The following is a 26878-nucleotide window of genomic DNA, read 5'->3' as shown; positions in this document are numbered from 1 at the left end:
GGGCCTTGGACCTTCCCCAAAGCAATGTGGTACTCTCTAAGGAGTGGATGGGGTGGGGGGAGAAGAGGGGATGGAAGGAGGAGTGGGAACTGGGATTGGTGTGTAAAATGAAAAACGATAGTTTGTTTTCATTTAAAAAAATAAAAAAGAAAATTTGATAAAAAAATCCAAAAGATGAAAGTTGTATAGAAGATATTTTTCTAAACTTGAATTATAAAATGATGATCCTAGGACAAGTAAAAAATTTCAGACCATTAAATCTTTTAAATTGAAGGTAGTATGAAAATTATTAGAAATTATAAAAGCCAACCTCTGATGTGGGAGTGTCATATATCAATCTGTTGATTTCATTGGCTAAGCAATAAAGAAACTGCTAGGCCCATTGGATAGGCCCACCCTTAGGTGGGTGGAGTAAACAGAACAGAATGCCGGGAGGAAGAGGAAGTGAGGTCAGACACAACAGCTCTCCTCTCGGGAACAGACGCCTTCAGCAGAGACGTTATGCTACCCGCTCCAGGGAAGATGCACGCTATGAAGCTCCGACCCAGGATGGACTTAGGCTAGAATCTTCCCGGTAAGACCGGTGCTCACAGATTATTAGAGATGGGTTGATTGGGATATCAGAATTAGCCAGTAAGGGCTAGAGCTAAGGGCCAAGCAGTGTTTAAAAGAATACAGTGTCTGTGTAATTATTTCGGGTAAACCTAGCCGGGCAGGCGGCTTGGGGTGTTGGGGATGCAGCCCCGCCGTTCCCTCTATTACTACAAACCTCACTGAATATAAGCTTTATACTCTTTAGCAAAATATTATTTTTTAAGGAAACAGAAAAAGATTCAAAACAGTTGTTGAAGCATAAGATCTCATTGCTCCAAACTGGTCAATGAATGGATGGATGGACAGATATCTATATAGATAAATACTTTCTGTTTTAACCATCTGTTCCTCAAAACTTAGAAAAATATTTTAGGGGGATAGAGAAGGTTCAGTGGTACTGCTCTTCCAGAGGACCTGGGTTCAATCCTAGCACCCACATGGCAGCTAACAACTGTCTCTAAAAAGATATGCTAAAGTTAAGTTTTAAGCTATTCTAAATTAAAAGGTACTTCTATTCTTCTTATATTTGTGATAACAATTTTGACAACTCATAAAAGCCTCCAAAAATAAAGAAATCTATGTAGCGGGCTTGATTCACAAGAAGCACTAAATATATCCCTGACAATTGGGAATGAAATTGGCAGACTTTCAAATTTTCATCATAAAATACAAATAGACCAGTGTTTATGTTTCTGATAAGCAAAAGACAAAACTCTTCACAGAATTTAACATGAAAATGCAAGAGAGAACGAGAAAGAGAGAGACAGACAGAGAGACAGAGAGACAGAGACAGAGAGAGGAGTGATGACCCACAATCCCAGCAGGTGGGAGGGGTTAGCTTGAGGTGTGAAATTCCAGAATAACTTGGGTATGTAACTGATATCCTATTGCAAAACAATGGAGAAAAGAGGGACTGGGGGAAGACAAGATTTTCAGATGAAGATATTATAGATGAATTTTCTCAAAGATTTTTAAGACAAAATGATAGTATGGGGCCATCAAGATGGCTCAATATGCAGAAATCTCTTGTCACTGAGCATGCTCCCTGATTTTGATCCCTGGAACCCACATGGTGAAAAGAATCAGCCACCTTGAGCTATCTTCTCTACAAGCATCCTATGGTGTACACACGTACACACACACACACACACACACACACACACACACGTGCACACACACACACGTGCACACACACACACAAACAAAATGTTAAAAAAAATTTTGAAAGAAAATATGGCACGTCTAGCCAGGCGGCCATTCAACAAAAACATTACCATATAATTGTTATGAAAATTCGGATCATGCCATTTAGCAATATGGTTATATTTATACCATTATCTCATCTTTTTTATGATGCTTATACAGCAAATCACTCAATAACATTCCTTTGAGGGTAAAAGTGGAAGGCATACAAAGATAGACAAAAGAGAATAGGTGATGGTGAAATGAACTAATTGAGATGATTATTCAACTTGAACTTCATAAATAAAAAAAAAAAGTGCTTTCCTAAGTGGCTACCTTTTCTTCAACAAAATTGGACAACAAAATTTTCAAAAGCACTTTCCTTTGACATTGGAAATGCAAATATCAGAAGTAATGATAAGGCAGAACCTAGTAGAAAAATAGTTTTAATATCTGGAAACAGTATTTATAGAATGTATATATTCCAGGATTATGGTAGTTAGTGGGCAGTTAATTATACTCAATGGACTTTTTTTAAAAAAAAAAAAGTATAATTATTTGTTTTCAAAACCAAGATGGTACTAAATTAAAATTAAGGTTTACTACTATTTTAAATTATTTTATTTCTATATGTGTAAATGAAGGTTTCTCTGTCCTGCCCTGTACCACAGCCACTTCTAAATAATCACTCAGAGACTTAATATTAATTCCAGGATTATGGCCTATAGTTCAGGCTTATTACATTTTACATTTAAATTGACTCATTTCTATTAATTTCTATTAATGTATTGCCACATGGCCATGGCTTTTAATGGTCTGCTGGCATCTTGTTTCTTGGGCAGCTGGCTTGTGTCTCTCTCCACCCTTCTTCTTCACTGTATTCAGTTTGGCTTTCCACCTACCTAAATTTTGCGTTGGTATAGACCAAAGCACCTTTTATTATCAACCAGTGAGAGTAACATACATTTACAGCATACAGAAGGGTTATCCCACTGTATATATGTGTATGTGTATCTGAGTGCATGTCTGTGTACTGTGTGTACAGTGCTAGCGGAGGCCAAAAGAAGACATCAGGTTCACTGAAACTGTAGCTTTAGGCAGTTGTAAGCCACCATTTGGATGCTGGAAACAGAATCCAGGTTTTCTGCAAGAGTACTAATGCTTTTAACCTCTGAGCCATTTTTCCAGACCCAGGTTTACTACTATTATAACCTAGATAAGAAGAATCCCCAAAACTCAAGTGCTGAAGGCCTTGTTCTTATTGTAATATTCAGATGTGGGGCTTTAGGGAAGTGACTGAATTATGAAGGCCCTGAATTAATAATTTCATGGCAATACTAGAAGCTGGTAGAAACTAAGAGGTAGAAAGGTAGACACTATACATATATACTCTTTCTCAAACAACATACCTAGCAATCTTGGACCCCCACCAGCATCTCTCACCACACATATACCCTGCTCTAATAATACAAGTTTCTGCTTCTTCAACAACAACGGAACTAGACAGTTTCTATTTAGATATATTCCAGTGTATTCAGGTCAGAGACCAAAAAGGCCAAATTTATCCTGAACTGATTAGAGGGTATTTGCAGCAAAGGAAACTGTGCCCCCACAGAGGAGTTTCAGAGAAAATTCCCTATTTATCATTTTATGCCTATGCATAATTGAGTATCCATTCACTTAAAATCAGATGGATTATAGGAAGGAACATACGCAGTAGGAACAATGATTATATGATTTCACCTATAAATCAAAGAGGAACTATTCACATTATGCCTTTTAGCAACACAGAAAATATTAAAGTCCTCTTCCTTTAGATTTTATAAAAGGAATGTTGGCACTAACCTGAGGTCTTTTCGAATAAGCAATCTTACTTATAAGGCATGCTGTTAGTCTTGACAATATAAATCTCTCCAGTCTGTATTATTGTTTCAGTTTGAATGATGTTACCTTGCTACTCTTGCAGACATATGTGAACTCTTATTCCAGTTCTTTGAATAGGAGACCAAGAACCTGACCTAGATTGGGACTACCAGTAACAGTAGGACCTAGTTAGAGGAAGTAAGTCAACCTTAAAGAGTATGCCTTATTCCCAGACCCTTCCTGGTGTCTCTAGTGACTGTCTCTTCTGTTTCTCTGATCTCTCAACTTTCATTCCCTAATATCTGATACCAGGTTTTTAATTAAGAACAATCAGAATTCGTGTTACAAACAGCCTCGTGAGAAGGTAATAGGTAAGTAAATACATGAAGAAGGTAATAGAACAAGCAGGCCATGTAGACAACTACAACTGGAAAAGGCCTATCTGGCATGTTTAAGGGAAGGCAAGGAAGGTAATACAGCTGCAGTGGGTGATGGGATGGAAAGCAGGAGTAAACTGGGATTGGAGGGCATAACTAGATAGATCTTGTAAGTACATACAGCCCATTCATTTTAAGGGCTATCAAGTTGAACATCAAGTAAGAAGTTGAGCCAAAGACTGTACTGATTAACTGAAGGCACACAAAGCAGCATCACAAGACCAAATCCAAGTTTAGACAACTATCCAAACAAAAGACAATGGCAAGTTAGATGGTGGAATGTCAGTGGAAATTAGAAGTCACTGAATTCTGGATACATTCTCAAAGTACAGCTCACAAGACATGCAGCACAGAAACTCAACAGTAAGACGTTTGTAGTTCTCGATAGCTTACATTTCGCATAATGATTTGATTTGTATTTATACTGCTCATGTATCAGTGAATCGTACCCTTTAATGCTAAGTAATGGCATATGCTATAAACCATAAATTTAAGTTTAATAACTTTTATTAGAAACAGGTTTCATTTTTCAAATTAAAATATATGCTTATCTTCATTTATCATTTGTATGCAAGCTTATGATTATATAACTTAGTACTTGATTAAACATTATGAAGTATGAGTTCAAGAAAAGGTGTTTTTTTAATTGATTTTTATTGAGCTATACATTTTTCTCTGCTCCCCTTCCTGCCTCTCCCCTCCCTCCCCTCCAACCCTCCCCCAAGGTCCCCATGCTCCCAATTTACTCAGAAGATCTTGTCTTTTTCTACTTCCCATGTAGATTAGATCTATGTAAGTCTCTCTTAGTGTCCTCATTGTTGTCTAAGTTCTCTGGGACTGTATGTAATTTGTGGACTGGTTTTCTTTTAAGAAAGGGTGTTTCTATGAAAACCAAGATACATGTTTTGAGAAAACATTGAAAGCTCTGGAAAGGTAAATCTCTAAGCATTTAAAAAGAAAATTATTTTTTACAAAATCTAAAAATCAAATAGGATTTCATTCTTAGTTTACTTTGAAAATGTCAAAGTTCTTTATGGAAAGTGGAACTGAAAACAATTAATAGATCTGTAGGTTGTTTAGGCAAAAATTGTGATAATTTACAGTCTATCTATGTGATTTAAATTAAAACTTGAATGTTTATAGTATGTTTCCAGGTTGTATTTCTGTTGTTGTAATATAACACTAAGAGCATCTTAGAGGAGAAAAAGGTTTATACTGCTTACAGTTCCAGGTTCTAGTCTACCATTGAGGGAAATTATGGAAGAAACTAGGAGGCAGACTGCTTATTAATCCACACAGCATTGCCTCCAATCAAGAAACTCACTTCACAGCCAAGAAGTACGGCAGGGTAGAAGATGCCAGTTACTGACTCACACAGGTCGTGTTTAGCTAACCTTCTTATATAATCCAGGACCACCTGCCCAGACAGTGGTGCTGTCCACAGTGTGGGCTCTCCTACACTAGTTAGCAGACAAGATAACTACCCCCAAACACGTCCAAAGGCTAATTTGGCCTAGGCAATTCCTCAAGGGAAGCACTTCTTCTCTCAGATGACTCTAGGCTGATGGCAGCTAAAGCTAACCATGACACAACGTGTACATCATTTGTTGTGATTCTCTTCTTTATTTTCTTCAATTAACTAACCAATTATTGACTTCACTTATTTATTATGCACATGTAAGAGACCACTGATGATTTTCTGTGTAGGTTAGGTTTGTCTATCTTCCCATAAAAACCTCTAATTTATTTTTATATGTGCTTAGGTTGATTTTTTGTATAGCAAAACAGCCTACTTAAAATAACCTAACTTTTGTATGCTATAGAATGTTTCAATTTGCTGGTGCTGAGTCCACTTGTATTAGCTGGATGATGAGGTCATGATTCTTACCATAATTGCTTTGAGCACTGCAACAGGAAAGAAATGTAGAACTAAAAGTCCTTTCATTTCCTTTAGTAAATGTTTTCATTGGCTCTTTCCAATCTTGCAGCTCTTCTACTCTATTTTACTTGCTGCTCTTTAACATACTTAAACCTTCTTACTGTTTATGCCTGTGTATTCCACTCAACAGACAGATCATCTCAGAGATTGATATGACTTGAGTTAAAAGGGAAAAAAATACACAAAACAACCACTGTTTTTATTCATGCTTTCTCACCACAAGATGAACCTGTTCTTAAGGAGCTGTTATACATTACAAGTCACTGCATAAATAAATAAATAAATAAATAAATAAATAAATAAATAAATAAATGAATAAATAAATAAATAAATAAATGCTCTTAAGGACTAAAAGAGAAAAACAAGAATGTTTATTCTAAACTTTCTTTAATAGCATATTAAATAGTCAAGAAGTTAAGTAATAAAAAACTTTCACAGAACAATTTCCACAGAAGTTGATCCAATACAAGTAATACATGAATACTTGGTTAAGTTTGACCTAGTGGAGTAGTTACAAAGATCACAACAGATTTCAGATTTAAATTGTCAAGGAGAAAAACAAGTATCTTATAGCTCCTATGATGAATCTATGCCAAAAGGCATCACTACAACTTATTCACAAATAGAATGTTCCACCTTGACTTTATAAAGACTACACTAAGTCTCTAGGACAAAACATCACTCTTAGTGCTACCTCTACCTCATTTACCTTCCTGGTTTTCCCATTCCTTCTTTGCAGAAAGGGAAAGAAAGAAATAAGAAAGTAAGATCTGCTTTTTGCAAAAAAAGAAGAGGAATCAACCAGTCTATACTTCAACTACTCAGGAAAGAATGCTGCTATCTTGATGGCTAATAGGTGTTCCTACTTTCTCTCTTCTTTCTCTAGCTCTTCCTCCTTCTGCTCCTTCACTCCCTCCTTTTCCTTTCTTCTCTCTGCTCCTCCCTCTGCCTTTATAAGCAAAACTGTTTCTATCATGTCTATGACTTGAACCTGTTATGGAATAGTTCAGAATCCCTAGTGCGAGCTATGGAAGCAAGAAAAAAGGAATTACATAACCGTCCAGCGGCATTTGTTTAAGCACTTAGGACATTACAAATGGAAGCGGGTGGACATAGAGGAAAGTGTGCAGATATATTGCCATGGCAATTAGGATCACATTTATTTCAATGCTTGTTTATATTCTCTGTAAAGTCAAGTACAAAAACAGAGAAGATGCTGAAGAAGAAAAACTGTCCATAATCAACAGCATAGTTGTGAATTTTTCTCCTCTTCATGCTTTATTCCCCAAACATATACACTTATGAAACTATACTGCCCACTTACAACAAAACAAAAAACAAAAACAACTACTTGATAGGTATCTATTTTCTTTATGAGGAACAAAAAAATCTAAAGTATACCACTGTCTAGCAATGAACTTTGCTGACATTTTTTCAGGAACACTCAGAAGTTAACTTTATAGGGCATCATAAATGAGAAAAGTAATATAGCTGCAGATGGGAGATACTTTTAAAAAACATAAAGTGCATAATTTTAAGCACTTTTTTAAAAATATTTATTTATTTATTTATTATGTATACAATATTCTGTTTGTGTGCATGTCTGCAGGCCAGAAGAGGGCACCAGACCTCTTTACAGATGGTTGTGAGCCACCATGTGGTTGCCGGGAATTGAACTCAGGACCTTTGGAAGAGCAGGCAATGCTCTTAACCACTGAGCCATCTCTCCAGCCCCTTTAAGCACTTTAAAAATCATAAAAACTTACCTATGTTCTTTAATAAAAATATGAATTACCAAAACTAATCTGAGAAAGAAAATATCTGAAGAAACTCAAAGCTATATCTACCCTGAAGTATTCCTTTGAAGTACAGAGCAAGATATTTTCAGAGGCTAAATGTTAAGGCAACATTTAACCCATATAGAAAACATATCAATTAATTCTACGAGCTAGCATAATACTGACAATAAGACTGAGTAAAGATAAGTCTCTTTAATACAAAGAATACAGAAATTCAACCTCCCTTTTTCTTTTTTTGTTTGTTTTTTTAATAAAAAAATTGTATTTACTTAGAAGCATTCAGAATGTCAACAAAACAGCTGCAATTTTTTTTGCAATTACAGAGTGGTATTCAGTTAACAGAACAACAATTATCTTCGTATAAGCTGCATCAGAGATAACTTAAGATGAAAAAAAAACAAAAAAACTACCGTCCCCATATATAACTAATTTGTGCTGTGCACCAACAAGAACCTGCTTTAAATTTCCATGCCAATTTACAACCCCCAGACTGTACCAGGCAAGGTTAGTGGCTATTGAAATACCACTAGGACAGGGCTATCTTAAGACACATTCGGTAGTGTGTTAACTATACAAAAAAAAGGCACTGTACAGTTTAAAAACAAATCTTACACAGCCTTACATTTCAATTTTTTTCTTTAGAAGGAGTGAGTTGTGTACAGGGGGGTTAAATGCTTTATAGACAAGAAAAAAAAACTGTGCTAGAACCAGCTTATTCATCATCATCATCTTCTTCCTCATCTTCGTCTTCCTCTTCTTCCTCCTCCTCTTCATCCTCTTCGTCTTCCTCATCATCTTCCTCTTCCTTCTTTTTCTTGCTCTTTTCCGCCTTGACCACCCCCTTTTTCGCTGCATCGGGTTTTCCTTTAGCTCTGTAAGCAGCTATATCCTTTTCGTACTTCTCCTTCAGCTTGGCAGCCTTCTTTTCGTAGGGCTGCTTGTCAGCTGCAGCAGTGTTGTTCCACATCTCTCCCAGTTTCTTTGCAACATCACCAATGGATAAGCCAGGGTGTTCTCCTTTGATTTGGGGGCGATACTCAGAACAGAACAAGAAGAAGGCCGAAGGAGGCCTCTTGGGTGCATTGGGGTCCTTGAACTTCTTTTTGGTCTCCCCTTTGGGGGGGGACGTAGGTTTTCATTTCTCTTTCATAACGAGCCTTGTCAGCCCTGGCCATGTCTTCAAATTTCCCCTTTTCTTTAGCAGACAGGGTCTTCCACCTTTCTGAGCACTTCTTGGAGAACTCTGAGAAGTTGACAGAAGCATCCGGGTGCTTCTTCTTGTGTTCCTCCTGGCAAGTTTGCACAAAGAATGCATACGAGGACATTTTGCCTCTCGGCTTCTTAGGATCTCCTTTGCCCATGTTTAGTTGATTTTCATCCGCGAGGCACAGAATCGCCCAGTGCCCGTCTGGCTCTCGCTTGCCCCAACGCTGTCTCTATGGAGCTCAATGTACTGCAATGGCTGTGAGAGCGGGAGCCAGACGCAGCCTCCTCACTCTCTCCGCTCTGTAACATTACTCTCCTCCCTTTTTGTTTTTAAAAGTACTGGCAGACTGGAGAGATGGCTCAGCAGTTAAGAGCACTGGCTGCTCTCCAGAGGACCTGGGTTCAATTCCCAGGTACCCATAAGGCAACTCACCCATAAGTCTGTAACTCAAGTTCCAGTGGATCGCACACCCTCATACAGACATACATATAGGCAAAACACCAATAAATAAATGTTTTTAATTCTAAAAAAAAGAAGTACTGGCATAATAAACATTGATGTTGAACTCATTTTCATTAGCAATTAATCAAGAAATTCTAGAGTCTGATATGCTCTGATATGCTCCATTCCTAAAAATGATTTAGAAATTTAAACCACATAAATGTTACAATAATAAGAAAAACATAGAATGAATTCCCAATATTCTAAGTGTATTGGTGTTTTCTTAACATAAGTTAAATATTAAGCACCTTATACAACACACATACACAACCAAAATACACTGAAAACACACAAAAAAGTATATAAAAACATAAATTGGGTTGAACATCTATCTTTTACAATCTAGTATAACACATTACTAATACCTGACATGCTGTCTTATTATTCATATAATTAGTGCAGTATTTCTAACACTGAATTTTGATCATATTATAAATATATTAGGGTGACATGAGTAAAGAAACACCACTATTATTTTGATTTCCTGAGCTATCATATCACAGCAGAACCATGATACTAGTTTACAAAAAATCATTCCCACTAATGAAGAAGTTTATATACAAAGAAGAGTGTGTGTGTGTGTGTGTGTGTGTGTGTGTAAGAGAGAAAGAGGACAGAGTGACACAGAAACACATATGGGTGAGCTCTTGCCATTATGCAAGGATATGCAAGGAGTGAGCTTTTTCCTTTTGCCTTGTGGGTCCCAGAAACCAAAGTCAGGTCATCAGACTTGGCAGAGGAAGTGACTTTACTTGCTAAGCCACTTTGCTGGCCTCCTGCTCTATAGTTAAAAGGATACCTGACAATTTTTCTCCAATGGGCTCACAAAAACTGGTGATGCTGAGGTTAAAGGGATTGAGATTTCCCAACTACTCAACTCCCAAGCGCTAACTAGAGTAACCCTATTACACTATTCAATAGGGAAGGTCTACCCTAATAGTGAAACTTACTTCTCATTTGAATATTAAATGTTCTCCAAAGGTCTGTATGTTGGAGGCTTGGGCCCTAATCCAAGGCACTACTGGGAGATGGCTGAGCCTTTAGGAGGTAAGTCCTAGTGAGAAGTGCTCACACCACCAGGGAGGAGCTCCCATAGAGCACTGTGAGATTCTGATCTCCTTTTCTCTCTCTCCCTCCTCAGCCATATGGTGAGTGGGCTTACTCTTCTGCCTGATTCCCACCAGAATGCCAATGCCTTGCCACAAACCCTAAGCCATAAGGCCAACAAACCATGAGTTGAAATCTCTAAAGCACACAAAGGTTTAATTATGGTTCTTCATTTTCATTTTCTAACAAAATAATACTGACTCTCATCTCTATAAGGTTTTAAGGTGTTTCATTAGGTCTCTAAGAAAACTCCATGCTTCAGTTTGCAACATTTGTAAATAATCAAGGAAAACCATCTGTAGCAAACAAACCAATTGCAAAGAGCTAATATAGAACCAATCTATGTGTAGAAATAGTTACATTTTGGGTCATAATTTTTAAGAATATGATGGAAGATTGTTTCAAGTATTAAAAACTGAACTTTTAGCCTACTTAGGACATCCCTAAAACCTTTACCATGCATTTAACAGAGGAAAATCTTTACTATGACAACGCTCTGCCCCTTCTAACAGAAGACCACGACTATAATATACTTTGCAGTTAGGTGCTCATTCATCTAAGTCTAGCAATGAATCTAGAAAAAAATGTTAAACATATTTGATCTGAAAGAATTCAAACAAGACTTGAGCAAAGCAAAACTATTCAAAAACCTACCAAAAAGCTGATAACATAATTTTAAAATTACACAAGTAGAATTAATTTTGCTGAATTTTTTTTAACTAAGTCAAAGTTGTGGAAACTATATTTAAAACTAATATTTGAGAATGAAGATTAACAGGTTAGCTAATTTGTCTTTTTTTTACATGTCCTTGATATGACTTATGATAAAACCAACTTTCCAACAACACAGATGGTAGAATAGACATTGCCAATGTTTGAGCTTAGAAGATATTTTTAATTTTTTTTTATTTCCTCACGCTGTGTTTACTACTTTACATATTTCTCTGACTGCCAAAGAATTGTTAACTAACCGGCATGAGATTCATTTTGTTAGTACACAGCTGGGTACTTTAGTCACCCAACATCTGCTTCTTAGCATATCTTCTGCCTTTTCTACATCTGTCTCAAAACAGCTTTTAAAATTGTCACAGTAAAAGCATATATATGTCTTCTAATATTTGAGAGCTAAATTTGATTGTACACATTATGTTTATTATTGGTGCATAAATTATCAGTGGTTTCTGAATGAGTAAAAGCTATCCAGTGTATCTAAGGATCTAGAAAATACGGCATTACAACAATTTGCAGAGCCATCTGGTTGACAAAGTATGAAATACACCAAGAATCATGAAATAATCAGATGTTATTCTATGTCTATGTATCTTTAAGCTCTAAGTAAAGACATAATGGGAACATAATCGAAATGTCCAAATGTTAATGTTAAAAAATGGAGTACCCACAGAAAAGAATATATTTCATTATATAGCCAAGACTCTGAATTTTTGGTGTCCTTAACTTTTAATTTTACAGGAATGAATTAATCAAACAACAATTATCCATGTCCTTAACTACTGAATTATCCCTATCCTTACTGCTTCTCTTTTCTGCTTTGGATTACTAATCTGGAATCCTACCAAGACAAAGAAAGGTAATATCCAAAGATAGGTCATCACTATGCCAAATGCTTGTTTTCAAATTGTTAGGAAATCATAAAGTACTTCCCTTTGGGAAAAATGTACGAGGATAGTCAGATCTTGGGGAAAACTTCAAAGCTAAAATTAATTCAACTATAAGAGTAATAATAACACACAACCCAAACATCTTTTATACCACCATTTCTATGTCAAAATTCATTCCAGAATTTTTTTAAAAGCAAGTGAATAACTGAATAACATATCCTCCCAACTATGTGGTAAATCTGCAAGAACTGTACAATTTAATTTACCAGAGTTCTCTCTCCAACTGGTCAAAAGTCAAGAGAGTCTGAGCTTGGACTTCTCGTTCCTGTTTCATGAGTTTTCCCCTTATAATAAATAAAAAAAAAAAAAGTCAAGAGGGTGAGAAGGTTGAGGGGGTATAGTAATTGCGGAATTGCTGGTAACAGAAATCTGAGTGGCAGGAGGAAGAGTTACAGAAGATCCTTTAACATTGTGTTTTAAAACAGTACTGAGGGAAATTATAAGTAAGAGCTGTTTGAAGAAAAGCTCTTAATACCACGAGGCCTGCGAGATGACTTAGCAGGTAAAGGTGCTTACCACCTAACTAACAATCTACAGTCAACTCAGTTATGTTACCCTGTGTCTGGTGGTGGTTGAAAATTAGTGGGGTTTGCTGTCTGAAGAGGAAGAAACAGGACACATAAAATGTTTAAGCATATTTATTGCCAACAGCATAGTGAAATACTTGAAAATCTATTGCAAAAATGTTAGTATTTAAATACTATATAGAAACATGGTTGGTTTACTTTTAGTTTTTCCTTGATATGGATTAAAACAATGCTAAATGCCCTTTTATTGCTTCAGATTATGAATAAGCACACTGTATAAGTTTTTAGGGCTGTTCCATCACAAACCACCGCCATCATCACTCAGGAAGACAGTTTCCTAACTTTAGATGAAGGAACTATGCACTCTCCCCCAGATGAATGATGATCTAATTTCAAACACCATGTTCTCCACTTTCTTGATATTTTCCATGAAAGCTTAGATAATCAGGAGAACAGTTAAATTACTACAACGACGCACACAACCAATTTCAGCAGGGAGATATAAGGTGAACGTCTCAAAAAGTTTTTTTCCTTCTAGTAAGGACATGGCCAAATACCTACTATTCCTTCCTTCTCCCTTACTCCAGCTGTGGGCTAACACAACTTCACAGATACCCAACAATAATATGAATGAGGTTCCTCTTTTTTTTTTTTAAAGGAATGTAACCTACTGAAGACTACCTCAACTTTTTATTTCATTACTTATTTTCCTAAAATTAGTGCTAGTCAATAAATCTGTTGTTTATAAATACCCTTAGCCAGTAGAACTCACTTACATATTATGTGTTACATACCCAACACAGCATAAAACCTTCCTCATACAGTCCTTCATTTAATTCTCACAGCAATCCTATGAAGTAAATAATGCTACAAATAACACTTAATGGGAAAACCTGATTTGGAGATTAAGATTCTGAATATTGCTAAATGGAAAGCTAGAATTTAAACCCACGCCTGTATGATGTCTATATACATGGTCTTTAACAACTATGTTTATCTTATTGCTCATAAATACATCTATACAGTTAAGAAAGCAATGTAATAAAAATGAAATAACCAAAAATTATGAAGTCAAAATGTGTCTTTATTCATGTCCCAGTTCTAACACTTAATTTCTAGACAAACTACTTAACTTCTGACTTCTGACTATATGATTGCTAGTACACAATAATATACGATAAAATCCTATGTTTAGAAAGTTATTGGGACAACTTACCATATTCAATTGTGTCTAGAAAACTAAGCTTAACTTCCCTGGCATGTGAAAGACAGTCAACTCCAGTTTCCTTCTGTCTTCCCAGTCTAACACTGAGTGTTCTGTCCAAAGTAAAGAACGAGAGTGATGGAGGATCCCATTGCATTCCCATAGAGCTTACAGTCACACAGGGTGACAAACAGTCCAGTATTACAGTGAGAGGCAACAATGGGACATACGGGAGCACAGAAAATGAGAAGGAACCATGAGTGACTCCTGTCAATAACCTCCAAAGAGACTTGAGGGAGCTGTCAGGTAACAAGAAAGGAAAAGAGCCAAGAGCAGAATAACAGTCGAAGCAGACAGTGCATGCAAAGGCACAGAAGAAAGAGAAACGTGCATTATGTTTGATTATGTTTAAGGAACTACAATATGAAGAGCTGGCACTAGCAATGGAAAGTAACAAGAGAGGGAACCAGAAAGTTAGACAAGTAACATATTATAAAAGTCCTTATTTAAAAAATAATGGCTGCCATTATGTTAAAGGAAAATAAGACAGACTCAAAACTACCATATTTTCCCTCAGACAAAGAAATTATATTTGAAATGGGGGGGGGGGGGACTGAGACTGGGAGACTGGCAGTATTAGGAGATATGGCCTTATTGGAGGAAGTGTCTCACTTCTGGGGCAGGCTTTGAAGTCGCTCAGTGTCACAATCCACTTTCTGTTGCCATCTGATCAAGATGTAGCCAGCACCATGTCTGCTGCACACCACCATGCTCCCTGCCATGATGATGATAATGGACTGACCCTCTGAACTGTAAGCAAGCCTTGTGCTGCGCGCGTGTGTGTGTGTGTGTGTGTGTGTGTGCGCGCGTGTGTGTGTGCGTGTGCGTGTGTGTGTGGTGTGTGTGTGTGTGTGTGTGTGTGCGTGTGCGTGTGTGTGTGGTGTGTGTGTGTGTGTGTGTGTGCGCGCGAGAGAGAGAGAGCGCATAAGAAAATCATAAGAAGGGAGGAGGGGGAAAAGAAGTCAATGGAATAATGTGATGAAAATAGATGGTATCACATGTACTCACTCATAGGTGGTTTTTAAACATAAAGCAAAGAAAACCAGCCCACAAATCACAATCCCAGAGAACTTAGACAACAATGAGAACACTAAGAGAGACTTGCACAGATCTAATGTACATGGGAAGTAGAGAAAGACAAGATCTCCTGAGGAAATTGGGTGCATGGGGACCTTGGGGGAGGGTTGAAGAGGAGGAGAGAGGCAGGAGGGGAGCAGAGAAAAAAATGTAGAGCTCAATAAAAATCAATAAAAAGAAAGAAAATAAATGGTAGGACCATTGGCTCAGGAAGAAAGGAAGCAGTTAGGGTGGATGACAAAGAGTACAAGGAGGAGCAGTGGAGGAGAGTTCTAAATCAAAATGCAGTATAACAGCATGTAAGCATAAAATTGCTACAATGAAATCCTTTACTTTATATACTAACTTTTTAAAAAAATTTTGAATTATAGTCAGGTGGTAGTGGCTCAAGCCTTTAATTCCAGCACTCAGGTAGGCAGAGGCAGGTGAATCTCTGTGAGTTTAGTCAGCCTGGTCTACAGAGTGAGTTCCAGGACAGTCAGAGATACACAGAGAAACCCTGCCTGTCTCAAAAAACTGCCACCCAAAAATTTGAGCTGAGCAGTGTTGGCGCACGCCTTTAATCCCAGCACATGGGAGGCGAGGCAGGTGGATCTCTTTGAGTTCAAGGCCAGCTTGATCTACAAGAGCTAGTTCCAGAACAGGCTTCAAAGCTACCAGAGAAACCCTGTCTCCAAAAGCCAAAAACAAACAAAAAATTGAATTACTGCTAGTGAATACTGAGTAAGAATTATGAACAGTCTCTTTTAGCCTCTGAACCATTAACCATGGTGTCTAACATACAGACAGGGGGAAAAAGTAAATCTATATTCTTGTAGGCTGAAAGAGTAACTACATCGTTTAAATTTTTAATACATTATTCAATATATAGAAAGGTCTATTTTTGCCAGTGGCAAACATAGTCAAGTAGAAATTGAATGAAAAATAATTAAATAGTCCTTTTTATGGTCTACCATCTTTCCTTCTTGACTATCTAGAAAGAAAAAGACTAAAACCCATAAATTAATCACAAGCTAATGATACAAACAAGAAATAAAAAATGGGAAACAAGGATGTAGAAAAAGTAAAATTTAATTAGTTAAGAATAATTTAAGTAGTAGTCATCAGCTTAAAAGCAGCATACACTTGTCTCACTTCCAATTTTATTATTAAATATTAGTAGGCAAGTTTAGTTCCAAAGGTGAAAGGAAAAAAATTTCGAAATTTAAATAGCAGTATGTAAAACCCAGGCTAAGCATGAGAGTAAAGACAAGAAAAAAAGTGGAGAAAATACATAGCTATTCTGGGGCTGGGAAGATGGCTCTGTGGGTCTAAAGCACTTGCTGCATTTATTTGTTTTTTGTTTGTTTCTGGTTTATTGAATCAGTTTCTTTGTGTACCCTGGCTATTCTGGAACTAGTTCTATAGACTAGGCTGGCCTCAAACTCAGAAATCCACCTGCCTCTGCCTCCCAAGTGCTAGGATTAAAGGTGTGAACCACCACCACCCAGCTTAAGCCCTCGTTGTATAATTAAGAGGATCTGAGTTCAACCTCCAGCACCCACACAAATGCCAAGCCAGGCAGGAATGGTTGATGGCTGTCTGCCTGTAATTCCAGTACTTGGGAAGCAGAGCTAGCTATCAAGATTAGCAACAGCATCAAACTTTGGTTTCAATTAAAAAGCTTGCCTCAATACATAAAGTGAAAAGCAATCAAGAAGATCGCTGATGTCAACCTCTAACCTCCACACTGACACACTCAAAGTAGTAGTAGTAATAATAATAATAACAACAACAATACTTCTAAGATTGTCACCACCAATTATTTCATATAACACTCTTAGAATGTCTGCAAAAATACTGATTTTATTCTGAGACTTTTTATAGTACTACTGTTACATTCAAACATAACTACCTGTAAAGATGAATATGTATATATTTTAAAGCTGGACTATTTTAGGAAGGAAAGAAATCAGGTCCTGTGCACATTCAGGTCTCCACATCTACACTAAATATAGACACAGATACATGTATTAAGAGTAAGGAGCATGTAAAACAAGAACCTAATTAGTCAAAATAAACAAACAAAGCAATACATAATTATTGCCTTTCCAAAGGATCATTTTGAGTATAGGCACTCCTATGGTGTAAAATGGAAATGAACCTTTTAAATGACTTTGTATAAACTGCTTTAAAAAGACATTTTTTAAAAATGCTTAAAGACTTTCAGAATTTTAAAAATAACATCATTATAAGTTGTGCAGCTACAATTCCATTTCACAAAGTGTTTCACCCATACCCCCCAGAAAAGTCTGTGTACTAAAAAAGTATAAAGGGTTTGAAAAGCAGCACTTAGCATCTCCTATTAACTACTAACCTAGCTTAACTGCTATCTGATGCATTTGCATTTTAATTTTAAGTAAATAAAAAAATAGACCCCTTAAGTGGCCTACCTTTTGATTTCTGAATACTTTAACCTACTGAGCTATAGGTTAATTTATTAGTCTTGTTTAAGTAAAAACAATGAATAAAAATCACTTAGGCTTATAATTATGTGAGCTGCTTCATCATTCTTACAAACCATTTTGCCATTAGGGAAATCTTTTGTTTTTACTTCACTGGTGTATTTGTTATTTTAATCTGGCCTTCTGCATACCAGAAGCATAATAGAAGGCAATTATATGATCCCACTTATGTAAGGATATACTTCTTATTTAACATACTGGAATATAAAGAGATTAATAAGAAAATGATTATCATTCAGCTCTTCCTTGCTGTTAGACTGTAACTTTCCTAAATCTGTAACCAAAATAATTTATTCTACAAGAAATCTATCATTAGATTTTATATAGTTCACTAACATTATGTTGACCTTATATTTACATGCATGTTTTACAATGATTATTTCCAAACAGCCTATTCAATTCTCACAAACTCACAGCTACAAATAACTTATAAAGATTTAGAATAATAACTACATGCTATTAGTGTCTCAACAATCGGTAGTCATTAAAAATCTAAGTTCTCATGTTTTCAATCTCAAATACCTAACTCTTACTTGCTACATTTATAGAATGATCAAAAAGGAGAGTAGAAAAGGTCAAAAATCAGTGAAATTATTCTTTGTTCACTCTTTCTCCACTTGACAAATGTCAACGATCACTTTCTACATTTTTCAAATCGAGATTTAAGTGTAAAATAAAAAAAATACTTTAACACTTCAGCTATGTTTAATTCCCTTTTGTAATGCCAGCTCCTTTCACATACAGTAATACAATACAATAAGCACTCAAAAATGTTTGCCAAGTCAATTGCTGAGTCAAGAACTAATGAAGAAATAAATGATGTTATTATTGATAACATTCTTTAAAGTTAATAACTTACTCCTCTAAATTACCCTCAGTCTCATTTGTAACTTAAAAATTAAGACATCTATTTATAAATTTCAAAATGTAATTGTGAAAGAGACTTTACATTTACATATCAACATTTTATCTTATGATAAAGAGGGAGGAGCCAGAGCTGGTATCGCTGTGTTTATAATGAAAAGAAATTATGCTTATTATGCTGAGGGTTAATAATGCATTAAGTCATTAAAATAAGTCAGTCAAGAATAATCATTTTGTGTGAGATACAGTGGAACAAAAAGACAAAGGGGCAATTACTATGAACACATGCTTTTTAAATGCTCACTACATATTTAACACTGTACTAAATACTAAATTTCCCTTGAGAGAAAAGATTTACAACTTCAGAATTTTAAAATACGTAGGACATTATTTTAAAGACAGAATACGAAAGGAAAGTGGTCATCAAGAAGTCGCTGAGCAAAGCAGGACATGAATTCATCATGAAGATTTAGTATGTAGACCTTATAAGACATAAACTGTTTAACAATATAAGTATATATAATATGCAAATCAAAATACTGCATAAAAGATTTACAAGAACAACCAAAAACACAAGTTATAAACAATCGAAGCAGTTTATCCAGTGGTGTAACCGACAGATGAGGAATATAAAAAGAGAGTCAAGTACTTTGATATTGAGAAAGTGAGCCACAAGGGAAACAGATCAACCAGAGGAAGTAACTTTGAAGGACAGAAGATTATTAAGCAATCAACAGCATAAAGTTCAGCAAGATGAAACATGGAGGGAATATATATGAAGAGATTTGGTTTAGTGCTTCATAATTCAACAATTTTTTGAGAAAATATTATATATGTTAGGTATATTGGATTTTATTCTGGGTGAGATGTAGACGTCACTGTAGAGCTCTGAAGAATGACATGATTTGATATAAAATTTGTAAAAAGTCTCTCAAGATGCTATTATGAACAGATTAAATGCACAAGAACTTCTGCAGTAAACTAAACAAGAAATGATGGTGCCCGAACAACAGGGCTGAATAGTCAGATTCTAAGTAAACTGCAAAGGTAGAGCCAGTAGGATTTACTGACAGAATGCTAGTGAGCCTTCAAATAAACAGATCATGGACTACAGTCAGGTCTGGGAAAACCACAACTGACCTCAAACAAAATGAGGATAGCTGTAAATGGGGGAAGACACACAGCAAGTTTATCATTTATGAACGGATAATGATTGAGTGAAAACGGCTATGAGCATCTGGGTAGGAGATAATAGCATTGAGGAGGGAGTTAAGTAAAAAGGAGCACAGAAAATAAATGAAGACTATAATGAAAGCATTATCTCCAAAACTGTCCAGGTAGGTTTTGGGTTTTGGCTGTTTTGTTTTTGCTCACTGGACACAAACTTAATTATCTGAGAAAAGGGAATCACAATCGAGAAGATTGGTCTGTTGGCAGTCCTGTGGTGTATTTTCTAGATAGATGTAAAGAGGCTCAGCCCACTGAGGCAGTGACATCCTCATACAGTTGGTTGTGGCTAAGAAAGCAGCCTAGAAAACCATGGGGAGCACGTCAGTGAGCAGTGCTTCCCCATGTCCTCTGCTTTAGTTCTTACTTCCAGGTTCCTGACCTGACTTCCTAGATAATGGCCTATGGAATAGACGTAGAAATGAAATGTACTCATTGCTCTCCAACTTGCTTTTCGTCATGGTGTTTTATCACAGCAATAGAAACCCTAAGACAAAACAAAAATAAAAACGTGAACAAAAGCAAGAGAAAGAAACCTTATGGGAAGGGAAAATGTGCTCTACACAGTTCTCAACCAACCAGGGTTACCTGCAGCTTGAATTCTAATTGCTCTTAGTAATAAAAACCAGGAGCCAGCCATCAGCGAGTGAAAGCTGAAGAGTTAGAGAGGCACAGCGGCCACCCACTAGAGTTCTTACCTCTACCAATACTCAGACTGCCTCTGTTCCACCAAACCTGAGACTGCACTGAGCTCCTGCCTCCTCCTGCTTATGTTTCTCTCTCTGCTCAGCCATATCCCTTCCTGTCTCTACCTCCCTAGTGCTCGGATTAAAGCCACGTGACTACCAAATACTAAGATTAAAGGTGTGAGCCACTGCTGGGCTGTTTCTCTTTGAGACTGGATCAATCTACTGTAGCCCAGGGTGGCCTTGAACTCACAAAGATCACCAGCCTCTGTCTCCTAGTTGTGGGATTAAAGGTGTGTGCCACCACTGCCTGGTCTCTAGTGGCTAGACTCTGCACTCTGATCTTCAGGCAAACTTTATTTGTTAAAACACAAACAAAATATCACCACAGGTGCCTGTAGTCTCAGGAACATTTGACAAAGCCTGGAGGCATTTTTATTCATTACTACTGGAGAAAGTAGGGTGCCAGAGGAATTGACAAGGACTTCCCACATTGGCTGCAAAACTCACTAGTAGTGAGCTTCATTGTCCCTTTTGCACCTTTGCAAAATGGGGGTGGAGGCTGGGGGAAGCTGTCAGAACATGGAAGAAAAGCCCCTTCCATCTTGGAGCACCCTCTACTGACAAAGCTTAGCATCATGACAGCTGGCAAAGGATGTTTACCCAAAAATCACAAACCAATGCTTTTAGAAATGAAAGGCACTGAACTGTTAACAGGCACGTGCTCTGCTTTTCTATCTTTAAAGGACTTCATGTGGTCACAACTTTAAAATATCATGCCCTGGAAAACTACACAGAATAAGAAGGTACAGGTATTAATGTTAGATTACAAACTTAGGCTCAATTTTGATGTCATCAACTGTCTATAAAATCTTTACCATAAGTTAAAACCCATTTTAGAGTTCAGGCTTACTTTCAACCATGTACACAGACATAGAATGTCAAAATAATTTACTACAAATATCAATCTGAACTTTACTAAAAGTTTATCATCATCTAAATGTTCATATTTTCCAAATTTTCTTATGTATATACAAATGTATTTTACTTTTAAAATTAGGGATATCTTTTTTAAAAAAACTTATGTATACCTGGATACTAAGTATCAATGCATGGAATTAATGCTGTATAGCCTCTTATGTAACAGGATTTTTTAAAATTCCTTTTAAACAGCATACACTAGAAGGAAATCATTTCTGCAAAGTAAATCCTGAAGTTTAAGGCTATATCCTAATAGCTGTGGATTAGAGAGAATAAACCAAATGTTAATCCTTTCAAATGTTATGAACTGTAGCAGCAGAGTCACGGTGTTCTGTTTGATGATTCAGGAGTACGGCTATAAATGAAGAAAAACATTTTTTTAAAAAAACTCCTAGAAAGAAAAGACCAGCCAGAGCAGCAGATTTGATCACGGCTGCTTCCCTGGTCAAATTCACAGACCCAGGAGTTATCATGCCTACTCACAAGCTTCACGGAGCACCAACCGGTTAGCTCCTACAGACTTCCCACTGAAGAAAAGTAACAAATGGAAATGATGGTTTTCCTCACTAGAAAATCATTGTAGGGTCACACAGTGGCTCATAGGTTAAAAGTGCTCAAACCATTTACATCTACAGCTTAGGGGGATCCAATGCCTCTGGCTTCCACAGGCAACCACACTGACCTGCACACATCCACACACACATATATAATTAAAACAATTTTTATTTTTTTTGGTTTTTAAATAATAAAATATGTCAAATATTGGTCATTAGACTCAATTTTTTAATTATATTTCTAAATTATCATACAAGATAATATGTAGACAGAAGTTTCTGTCCTGCCCAGTCCCACAGAAACACAGAGAGGCTTATATTAATTATAATCTGTTTGATCTATTTAGCTCAGTCCTATTATTAATTAGATCTTATAACTTAAATTAACCTTTAATTCTTGTCTGTGTTTAGTCAAGTGGTTTGGTACCTTTTCTCAGTGAGGCCGTCTCATCTTGCTTCTTCTGCATCTGGCTGGCTGGTGACTGTGTCTGCCTTTCCTATTCCCAGAATTCTCCTAGTCTTGTTGCCACACCTAGCTACTGGCCAATCAGTGTTTATTAAACCAATACAAATGACAAATCTTTACAGTGTACAAAAAGCATTATCCCACAGTAGCAATGGGTTTCACTATGGCAATAACATACATTATATTTTGTTCTAATTTGTCCTCGTGTATGTGTGCAGGGCACACACATATACAGATTCCCTTCCTTGCTCAAAGGCCCCATTTGAAACCATAGGAATTTTACATAATTGGTATTGTTAGACTTTTAAAATAGAAACTTATCCATTTTACTTACTGCTTAATTCTTTTTATTTTCTGGTTGTAACCATATCTCTTACAAATTCTCCTAACTCTGACCTGCCTTTATAAGAATATTAAAAACTATTAAAGTAATTTCTTAATTTTAAGTTAGCCAAATTTATCAATTTCCCCTTTCCTTATCCTATAGTCATAAACACCTTTCCTGATACTAAAAAATTGAGAGTATTGCCCCAGATATTCAAACAGGCAGCATAACACACTATTTAAGAACATAGATGGTAGGAACTAGAGATAGCTCAGTGGTTAACAACACTGGCTGCTCTACCTGAGGACTTGGTTCTATTTCCTAGCACCCAAGTGGTGACTTACAACTCTCTTTAACTTCAATACCAGGAAATCTGACACGCCCCCTAAGGCTGGGCTTAACCCTACACTCTTTAACTCCAGTACCAGGGAATCTGACACAGTCTCCTAGTCTCCATGAGCATAGGCATGTATGTGGTACACAAGCATACATGCATGCAAAACACTCACACACACACAAAATAAGATAATTTAAAGAAAGAATTTAACAACAGAGATTTTTAAAATTTCTTCTAATTAGACTTTTTTTTAAATTATCAATATACATTTAGATTTACTTACAAACTTAACCACTATAGCCCTTCTTACTTCAAGATCAAAAATAAATCTAAAATATTTGGAGGAAGAATAGCCTTGTGGTAGTAAAAATATTTTTTACTATAAAATGTATTTATTCTACTATCATATTCAAAAACTGCTTACTAGAGGTACAATTCTAGGTCAGCCACTCTTTGAACATTTTGATTATTCCACTACCCCAGGTTTCTATTTTAAGATCTCTTTCTGCTGTGCCATAGTTCAAAAGAATAAGCCCATGTTTTCAGGAGTAGATTTCCTCATATTATTTGTTGGGCTCCTGAATGTGAAGATTCTAATCTTTTCTTTAAAATTTTAAGCCATTAATCACTTCAAATATTGTTCCCCCACATCACCTTCTGAAATGTACCTCTGGAGTTTTATCCTTAGCACAACTATCCAGGTCTCTGCTTCTGGGGTGCTTTCTTTCTAGCAAACTCAGAATAACAACCCAGTAAATTTTCTTTTCAGTTGTGGCTACCTGCTATTGAACATTGGCACTAACTTTAAAGACTTTTTTTATTTTGCATTTCTACAGTTTCTACTTGGTTCATTTTCAAAGTCACCTGACCAATCCAACAGCCACTTGGCAGTTGAAACATGTTTCTAATTTATTCCTTTTAACAAAATTAAAATATCTGTCTCATAATCTGCATGTTGTCCCAATAAGTGTCTTTTGAATTTGGTTTCTTATTACAAAGTTCCTATTCTCAGTCAATGTGGTCTGTCTTGGCATAGTTTTTTGTGTGTTCTTATTCTATATAACAATGATTATTCCCTGCCATGTGAAAACCTTGTCTTCTTGGCATTAACTTAGTTTGGTTTGATAGATACCTATTATGGCTAATCTTGGTTGTCACCTTGACTACATAGGGAATCAACTAAAATCCAAGCAGCTAGGCTGTGAGGGACTTTTTTGATTGGATCATTTGAGCTAGGAAGGTACACCCTAAGTCTGGGTCATTCCTTCTGGTGGCAGCCTACATCAAAGTAAACTTTTGCTTTTTGCCTGCATGCCCTCACTCTTACTGGCAGATCTATATATACTGAGGTATTCTTCTATTGGTTTTATAACCTATTTCCTCAAGATTCCAACAGACTGAAGACCAGAAGCTCTCTAGGATCCTCACTGACTCCAGCACCAGTCTGGACAACTAAGACTTCCAGTCTCATTGTTGGATTAGCAAACTGTATCCTGTAAGCCTCTCTTAATTTATTCATTATATAAATTCTGTGCCTTTAGATAACGCTAACTAATACAGTATCGGAAGCATTTAAGATCCAAATCTAAGATATAATTCTTGGCTTAGATTTTTACTTGGATCATTCAAACACTGATCATGGAAACACCAAATGAACATAAACATGACCCTAAGTTCTGAATTTTTAAATTTCTTCTCAAAGCCAAGGCTAGAGAGAAAGAGCACACTCTTTGACTCCTTATAAGGTATGTGTTTTTCAGAGCTTTAATACACTGTAGACCTTTCCCTAACATAATTCCAATCTGGTCCCTTACCTAATCAATCTGTAGAAACTTGTGCTGTGATTTCTAGCAGCTCTGCTCAAGCTCCAGGTCATCTGGGTCCATTAAGTCTCCAGGGTACTTAGTAGTTTCAAAGCCATCATCAGGTGAGAGGAGGGACTCCCAAAGGCCTGGAACTCACCAGGTAGGCTAGAATGGCTGGCTAGGGAACACAAAGAATCCTCCCCTGCCTGCCTCCCCAGTGCTAGAACCACAAGCAAGTGCCACCACACTGAGAATTTTATGCTGGTTCCGGCAATGAGCTCAGGCACTCAACCTTTTATAGCAAGTACTTTACCAACTGAGCTATTTTCCCAACCCCCTGTTCATTCGTATACCCTTTCACTCATTTAAATTGAGTTTTTCTTGTCATATATTTTTAAAATCAAGCATATTTTAAATATTTTATAACTGAAAGGTTCAATTGGCCATACGACAGAAAAACACTAATGTTTTCTTGACTCCCATAAAGTCATATTAAGTTTGTTTCTGTTTTTGTTTTCATTTACATTTTCTAGCTTTAAAAAAAACTGTTATAGGTAAATGTAATGGTCTCTTCTGTCCCTTTAAGAGACAAGCCCCGCCCACTCCCCCTCCCCTTCTGCCAAGGCAAGGAAATCTTCCTTCCCCTTCCAGCCTGATCTCTTTCCTTCTCTCTACCAAAGAGGTGACTTCTCCTCCCCTGTCCCCCGTCTCTTTCTTTCTCTCTGCCTCTCTCTGCTCTTCCCCCTTCTCCCCCTTCCCTCCTTTCTCTTTCCCCTCCTTAACCCACTAAATAAATACCCACTTTCTATGCATGGTGTGCCTATCCGTATCCATGTCCCACCCACCATGGCTCCTCATGGCCCACTGTGGTATACCACTCGGGGAACTGCATCAATTTTATTTTTATCAATACAGACATTCTATTCCAATGAGGGAAATTACAGGACAAAATGTAATGTCATTTCACTTAGGTGGTAATGAAATCAAAACATTAAATGTAAAATGTTTATGCTAACATGAACAGATAACCAGCTCACTGTTCTAGTGTGGATATAATTTGGTAACTACTTAGAAAACATGAAGTGATGTGCTCTACCAGTGTACTATTTCAATCTGAGTGACTCACTTTAAAGTTATGTCTCATGAGTTACACCAATATACTCAGCAATACTACTGTAATTACGTCTGCAAACAGCTCTTTTCACACTCTAAAGGGATCTAACAAAGCCTAAATTGCTAGCACTCCTCGATTTCTCAGTCATTTCTACCAAGTCTCAGTTTACAGTGATAGAGGCCTGTGTGTAAACTACAAGTGGCTCCATTTCCAGTCAAAGCATTCTGCTAGGTATAATGACACCACTTACTTATTCAAATATTGTAGGGCCACAGAAGTAGGTCCACTCCACCTTGACAGAGGCCAGAGAGTTTAAGCCTACTCTTGCCCTTTGAAAGTTACTGACAAGAGGTCTGACTTAAGGTGTGGCTACAAACAAGACATCTTGACCTATGGTGTGGTTACTTGGTGTTTTGGGTATTGAGATGACCCAGAGGTGGATTTGTTCCACTTTGACCAAAGGTCAGAGAATTAAGCCTATCCCTGTTCTTCAAGGATGTGAAGGGAGTTTGACCCAGGGAGTGGCTGCTTGATATAAGGTGTGGTCACTACAAGTCCTGTCTAAACAACAGAATGCTTAACCCAAGATATAGTTGACTTTTCAAGTACTGAAGCAGGTAATTGTTCTGTTTGTTCTTTGTGTCATGTTAAAGCACTCTTTGGCCTTCTCCTTCCCACCCCAACCCCATTTTTGGAAAAAAGGTCTATCAGCATATGGAAAATAAATGCAGGCAAATTCAGTATTCACTGGATTGCCCTCCCGGTTCTACTCAGCATCTCTATTCCTTTTCTTCTTTTTCTTATCTCTGTTCCTCCTATCTAATATTTCTAATGCACAC

At 36.8% G+C, this 26878-nt stretch overlaps 1 protein-coding gene and 1 pseudogene across 2 annotated transcripts in view; both read right to left on the bottom strand.

Moving 5' to 3' along the window:
- The window catches only part of Magi3 (membrane associated guanylate kinase, WW and PDZ domain containing 3), a 205077-nt gene that overhangs the window by 145444 nt on the left and 32755 nt on the right, over window positions 1-26878 (bottom strand). The window lies entirely within an intron of this gene.
- On the bottom strand, window positions 8437-9312 carry LOC142855099 (high mobility group protein B1 pseudogene; annotated as a pseudogene).

The sequence above is a fragment of the Microtus pennsylvanicus genome, chromosome 7 (assembly GCF_037038515.1).
Source record: "Microtus pennsylvanicus isolate mMicPen1 chromosome 7, mMicPen1.hap1, whole genome shotgun sequence".
NCBI lineage: Eukaryota > Metazoa > Chordata > Mammalia > Rodentia > Cricetidae > Microtus > Microtus pennsylvanicus.
Note: the sequence above shows the minus strand (reverse complement) of the source record. Positions and strands in the feature narration are given on the sequence as shown.